Here is a 7,069-nt window from a genome sequence, read left to right on the forward strand (position 1 = left end):
CTTATATTTTGCGAAGTTGCTGAACTTATTAATTCTAGGACTATCATTTATTTGGTAGATTACTTAGGATTTTCTATGTAGACAATTATAAGGTAATTTTATTTTTTCCTTCCCAAACTGTGTGCATTTTTTTCCTTTCCTGTATTACAATGGCTAAAATTTCCAGCAGTATGTTGAGTAATAGTAGTAAGAACAGACATCCCTTGCCTTGTTTCTAATATTAGGAGCAAAGCATTAGTCTTTTACTGTAAATATAATGCTACCTGTGGATATTCTTTATAAAGTTGAGGCAATTCCCCCTCTTCCTATTTTTCTGGGAGTTCTATCATAAATGAATACTGAGTCTTGTCAAATGCCTTTTCTGCATTAGTTAATATAATCATGTGATTTATCTTCTTTTAGTGTATTAATATGGTGGATTATATCAATTGATAATTGATAAAACAGAACACATCCTGTTTTATTGATTATTCTCTATTGGGTTTCTGTTCAAATTTTTATTTATTTATTTATTTCTGATTGGAAGTTATTTTGTTGTTTTTTAACTGGATTCTTGAGGTAAGTACTTAGGTTATTGATTTGAGACTTTTTCTCTCTCCTAATATAAGCATTTAATGCTATAAATTTCCCTCTTAGCACTGCATTAGTTGTATCCCCCAAATTTGAATATGTTTTATTTTCATCTTAAATTCAATGTATTTTTTTCATTCTCTTGAGGTGTCTTCTTTTACCCATGGATCATTTAGAAGTGTCGTGTTTAATTACAATGTATTTGAAGAATTTCCTATTACCTTTCTCCCTTTTTTTTTTTTAAGGCAGCCCTAGGAAATGAATACACTACTTCTAGCAGAGAGAAGTTCCAGAGTAGCTGGGTGATGGGTGTTTATTTGAACAGGTTTTAATCCCCTGAAATTCTTTTTTTTTAATTAATTAATTTATGGCTGTGTTGGGTTTTCATTGCTGTGTGAGGGCTTTCTCTAGTTGCAGCAAGCAGTAGCTACTCTTCGTTGCAGTGTGCGGGCTTCTCATTGCGGTGGCTTCTCTTGTTGCGGAGCATGGGTTCTAGGCATAAGGGCTTCAACAGTTGTAGCACGCGGGCTCAGTAGTTGTGACTCACAGACTCCAGAGTGAAGGCTCAGTAGTTGTGGCAGCCAGGCCTAGTTGCTTCGCAGCATGTGGGATCTTCTCGGACCAGGGATCGAACCATGTCCCCTGCATTGGCAGGAGGATCCTTAACCACTGTGCCACCAGGGAAGTCCCTACCTTTCTGCTTTTAATTTCTAGTTCGATTGCATAGGTTTAGAGATCAGATTCTTCATGATAGCAATTCTTGGGATGTGCTTTTTGCCCAGGATATGGTATATGATTTTAAGTAGAGGAGATTATCAATAATCTGAGTAAACCTGATACAATCATTTGAAAGGCCTTAAGAGCAGAACTGAGGTTTGCCTGAGGAAGAAGAAATTCTAGCTGTAGACTGCAGCATCAGCTATTGTGTGAGAGTTTCCAGGCTGCCCTTCTTGATGGCTTGTCCTATGGATTTTGAACCTCAGTCCATAATTCTATCTTGTGGTTATTTCACTAGGTCCTGAATACATGGTTGTAACAGGCATACTCTACAACTGGCAGAATCCCCACATTGGTTCCCTAAAATGTGGAGTGAGGGCTATTATACTAGGAAAGGCCAAGTGGAAAACACAAAAACTGCCTCTACTTAGAAAAATTGTAACCTAAAATCAATACTGCATTCCTGGAGGGACTGCAGAGATTAGTGCTACCATCAAGGACTTGAAGGATGCAGTGTGGTAATTCCCACCACATTCCCATTCAACTCGATTTGTCTTATGAAGAAAACATATAGATTTTGAAGAATTACAGGGAATTATTGTAAACACCAGGTTGTGACTCCAATTACAGCTGCAGTTCTAGATGTGGTTTTGATGCTTGAGAAAATTAACACATCCCCTGGTACCCAGTATTCAGCTATTAATCTGGCAAAGCTTTTTGTTCATAATACCTGATAAATAGACCTGGGATTGCAAAACAATTATACTCCAATAAAGATGTTGAAAAAAAAAAAACCTGGGAGCAGTTTTCTTTCACCTTGCAAGGTCAACAATTCACCTTACTTTCCTATTTCAGGGATATAGCAACTCTCTAGACTTATAATTTAGTCCACAAGGATCTTAATCACCTTTCCCTTCTACAAGACATCATACTGGTTCATTACATTAAGGATATTATTCACTATTCTAGATATGGTGAGCAAGAAATAACAACTTCTCTAAACTTATTGGTAAGACACGTGTGTCAGAGAGTGTGATAAAAATGTCCCTGATAAAAATTCAGAGAGATTTTATGTCTATAATATCTCTAGGGCTTTGATGGTCTGGACCATGTCAAAACATGCCTTCCAAGGTGAAAGTTGTTGCACGTAGTTCTTCCTGCAACTCAAAAAGAGGCACCATACTTAGTGGACCTCTTTGGATTTGGGAGGCAATATATTTTTCATTTGGGTGAGTGTGCTCTTCCAGCCCATGTACCAAGTGATTCACAAAGCTGCTGGTTTTGAATGGAACCCAGAACAAGAGAAGGCTCTGCAAGTCCAGGCTACTGTAAATGCTATTCTGACACTTAGGGCTATATAATCCACTAGATCCAAAGTGTCTATGGCAGATAGAGATATTTGGAGTCTTTTATAGGACATTATAGTTGAATCACAGGGAAGACCCTTAGAATTTACACCAAAGCCCTGCCATCTGCTGCAGATATCAATTTTTAACTTTGAGAAACAGCTTCTGACTTGCTATTGGTCATTAGCAGTGATTGAAATTTTACATGGGCCACTAAATTAACATGTGATTTCAGTTGCTCATCATGAAGGGAAGTTGTCTGACCCATCAAGCCATAAAATTTGGATTTCACAGCAACACTCTATTAAGAAATAGAGGCAGTATACACAAGATCATAGTTTTGTATATATACTTAGAAGCAGATTGCTGCATCATATGGTTAACTCAATGTCTAACATTTTGAGGAACTGTGAACTTGTTTTCAAGAGCAGCTACATAATTTTACAACCCCACCAACAATGTAAAAGAGTACCAATTTCTCCACAACCATGCTAACATTTGTTACTTTTTCTCTTTTTATATAGTTATCTTATTAAATGTAAAGTATTGTCTTATTGTGACTTTGATTTGTTATTTCACTAATGACTATTAATGTTGAGGATTAATTGAATTTTCATGCAGTATTTTCATGCACTTGATGATTTAAATAATCTTTTGGGAGAAAGTTTTATTCAAACTCTTTGTCCAGTTTTAAATTTTCTTATTTGTCCTTTTATTGGTGACTTGTAAGTTCTTTATTTTTTTAATATAAGTCCCTTATCATATATATCATTTTCAAATATTTTTTCCCATTCCATTGATTATTTTCTCTCTTTTGTGATGTCTTTGAAGCACAGTTTTTAATTTTGATGAAGTTCAATTACTTAATTTTTTGTTGTTGTCACTTTTACTTCTCGTGTTTTAGCTATGAAACTATTGACTTTCCAAGATTGCAAAGATTTACTCATATTTTATGCTAAGCATTGCATAGTTTTCACTCATTCATTTAGGTCTATGGTCCATTTTGTATTAGTTTTGTATGTGATATAAGATAGGCATCCAACTTTATTCACTTACATGTATCAATATGTAAGTGTTGTATCAACACTATCTGTTGAAGACGGTTTACTCCTACATTGAATTATCTTGGCACCTATGTCCAAAATTAATTCACCATAAAGGTAAGGGTTTATTTACTTCCAATTCTATTTCATCCATTTATATATCTATCCTTATTCTAACACACACTATTTGTATTACTGTAGCTTTGTAGTGAGTTTGTAAATCAGGAAGTAAGAGTACTCCAATTTTGTCCTCCCTTTTCAAGAAGTGTTTTAGGGGGAGCAAAGATGGGTCCCTTCAATTTTAAGATCAGCTTCCCAATTACTGAAAAAAAATGCAGCTGGGATTCCGATAGGGATGGCTTGCATTGAATTTGTACATGGGTTTGTGGAGTATGGCCATCTTAGCAGTATTAAATATACTGATTCAGAGATTAATGTTTTTCTATTTATTTTAGTTTTCTTTCATTACTTTACTTTCAACAGTGCTTTAGAGTATCCAGTGTATGTCTTGAACTTTCTTTGTTAAATTGATATCTAATTATTTTTTTATGCTAATATAAATAGAATTCTTTTCAAGGTTTTACTTTTGCATTGTTCATTTCTAAAGAGTATTCACCCAATGTGGGGCTCGAACCCACGACCCTGAGATTAAGAGTCTCATGCTCTACCAACTGAGCTAGCCAGGCAATCCCTGCATTGTTCATTTCTAGTATATTGATATACAATTGACTTTTGTATGCTGACTTATATCCTGCACCTTTCTGAATTCATTTATTAGTTTTAATTGTAATTTTGTGGATGCCTTAGGCTTTTCTGTATACAAGATCAATTCATCTAGAAATGGAGATAGATTTACTTCTTCTTTCCACTCTGAATGGCTTTTAGCTTTCTTTTTTTCCCTTTACCCTGGATGGAACTTCCAAGACAATATTGAATAGAAGTGGTAATAACAAACACCTTTATTTTCTGCATGAACTTAGGTCAAAGTTTTAGTCTTTTTTCCTTCCGATGATGTTAGCTGTGTATTTTTCATAGACTTTGTTAAGTTGAGGAAGTTCCCTTCTAACCCTAGTTAGTTGAATTTTTTTTTTATCATAAAAGGGTTTGGGTCCTGTTAAATGGTTTTCATCTATTGAGATGATTGTGCTGTTCTTATTCTTTATTCTGGTGCAATAGAATCAGCTGCAAATGTTATTGAAGATTCCCTGTACATAGCCATTTTTCTCTTGCTGCTTTCAAGAATCTCTCTTTGCCTTTGTCTTTCAATGTTTTCACCATGGCATCTGGGATCTGGATCTTAGTAGGAATTTTTTGAACTTCTTAGACATGTATTTAAATATTTTTCATCAGAGCTGAAGATTGGAAGTTTTCAGTCATTATTTCTTTGGATATTTTTTCTGTTCCCTTTCACTCTCCTCTCTTTCTGAAACTCCCATTATACTTATGTTGATATGCTTAATTGTCTCTTATATTTTTCTGAGGCACTGTTCACTTATTGTCTATTCCTTTGTCTCTCTGCTCTTTGGGTGGTTAAATTTCTATTGCGTTATATTTCAGTTTGCTGATTCTTTCTTCTGCCAGTTCAGATTTCCTCTTGCTCAGTTCTAGTAAATTTTTTTAAAAATTTCATTTATTGTGCTTTTTAGCTGCAGAATTTCTATTCGGTTTTCATTATAGCTTCTGTCTATTGATATTCTCTACTCAATAAGACACTATTTTCATCCTTTCCTTTAATTCTCCAGACATGGTTTCCTTTAACTCTTTGAGCATGCTTGAAATAGCTGATTTAAATTTTATGTCTAATGTAACTCACGTCTGGGCTTCCTCAGGTACAGTTTGCATTAAACTGCTTTTTTCTTGTTTGTAAGCCATACTTTTTTGATATTTTGAATATCTCCTAATTATTGCTGAAAACCTTCATATTTTATTTATATATTTTTTAACATCTTTATTGGAGTATAATTGCTTTACAATAGTGTGTTAGTTTCTGCTGTATAACAAAGTGAATCATCTATATATACATATATACTCATATCTCCTCCCACTTGCATCTCCCTCCCACCCTCCCTAACCCACCCCTCTAGGTGGACACAAAGCACCAAGCTGATCTCCCTGTGCTATGCTGCTGCTTCCCACTATCTATTTTACATTTGGTAGTGTATATATGTCCATGCCACTCTCTCACTTCATCCTAGCTTGCACTTCCCCCTCTCTGTGTCTTCAAGTCCGTTCTCTATGTCTATGTCTTTATTCCTGTCCTGCCCCTAGGTTCATCAGAACCTTTCTTTTTTTTTAGATTCCATATATATGTGTTAGCATACAGTATTTGTTTTTCTCATTCTGACTTACTTCACTCTGTATGAAAGTCTCTAGGTCCATCCACCTCATTACATATAACTCAATTTCATTTCTTTTTAGGGCTGAGTAATATTCCATTGTATATATGTGCCACATCTTCTTTATCCATTCATTTGTCGATGGACACTTAGGTTGCTTCCATGTCCTGGCTATTGTAAATAGAGTTGCAATGAACGTTGTGGTGCATGACTCTTTTTGAATTATGGTTTTCTCAGGGTATATGCCCATTAGTGGGATTGCTGTGTTGTATGGTAATTCTATTTTTAGTTTTTTAAGGAACAACCATACTGTTCTCCATAGTGGCTATATCAGTTTACATTCCCACCAACAGTGCAAGAGGGTTCCCTTTTTTCCACACCCTCTCCAACATTTATTGTTTATAAATTTTTGATGATGGCCATTCTGAACAGTGTGAGGTGATACCTCATTGTAGTTTTGATTTAATTTCTCAAATGATTAGTGATGTTGAGCCTCCTTTCATGTGTTTGTTAGCAATCTGTATATCTTCTTTGGAGAAATGTCTATTTAGGTCTTCTGCCCAGTTTTGGATTGGGTTGGTTTGTTAAATCTTCACATTTTAAATAATATACTATAGCACTCTGGAATTAAGGCTCTCCTCCTTCTAGTTCATTGTTGCTTTTGTTCCTATTTATTAGTGACTTTTCTGAATAAGATCATCTGCTTTTCCAGCATCCAGTCTGGGAGATATAAGACAAGAAGAAAGACGAAGGAATTCACCATCATGTTGTCCTGAGAACCCTAACTATTCTGCCTTCCTCTCTCCACCTTTCTGTGTCTTCATGTTTGTCATATAGATAATATCCAGGAATATTACTGTTGTACTTAAGGAGAGTAATAGAGAAATGTACATCTACCCAGAAGTGAAAACCCCAATGTTGTTCACTTTTAAAATCTAGTTTAGATATGGAGAATTTACTATTAATTCAGTGATGGTTTTTAAGGGAAATGTGAGCTTACAACTATCATGTGATTGAAAGGAAATAAGGATCTCTTTTTTTTAATAGATCTTTGAAA

At 35.0% G+C, this 7,069-nt stretch overlaps 1 non-coding gene across 1 annotated transcript; it reads right to left on the bottom strand.

Annotated features, from left to right (window-relative positions):
• Positions 1–4,289: 4,289 nt before the first annotated feature.
• Positions 4,290–4,362, bottom strand: TRNAK-CUU (transfer RNA lysine (anticodon CUU)). Its single transcript has one exon. It is a non-coding gene; the product is annotated as a tRNA-Lys (tRNA).
• Positions 4,363–7,069: the final 2,707 nt, after the last annotated feature.

Source organism: Tursiops truncatus, chromosome 2 (assembly GCF_011762595.2).
Source record: "Tursiops truncatus isolate mTurTru1 chromosome 2, mTurTru1.mat.Y, whole genome shotgun sequence".
Lineage (NCBI taxonomy): Eukaryota > Metazoa > Chordata > Mammalia > Artiodactyla > Delphinidae > Tursiops > Tursiops truncatus.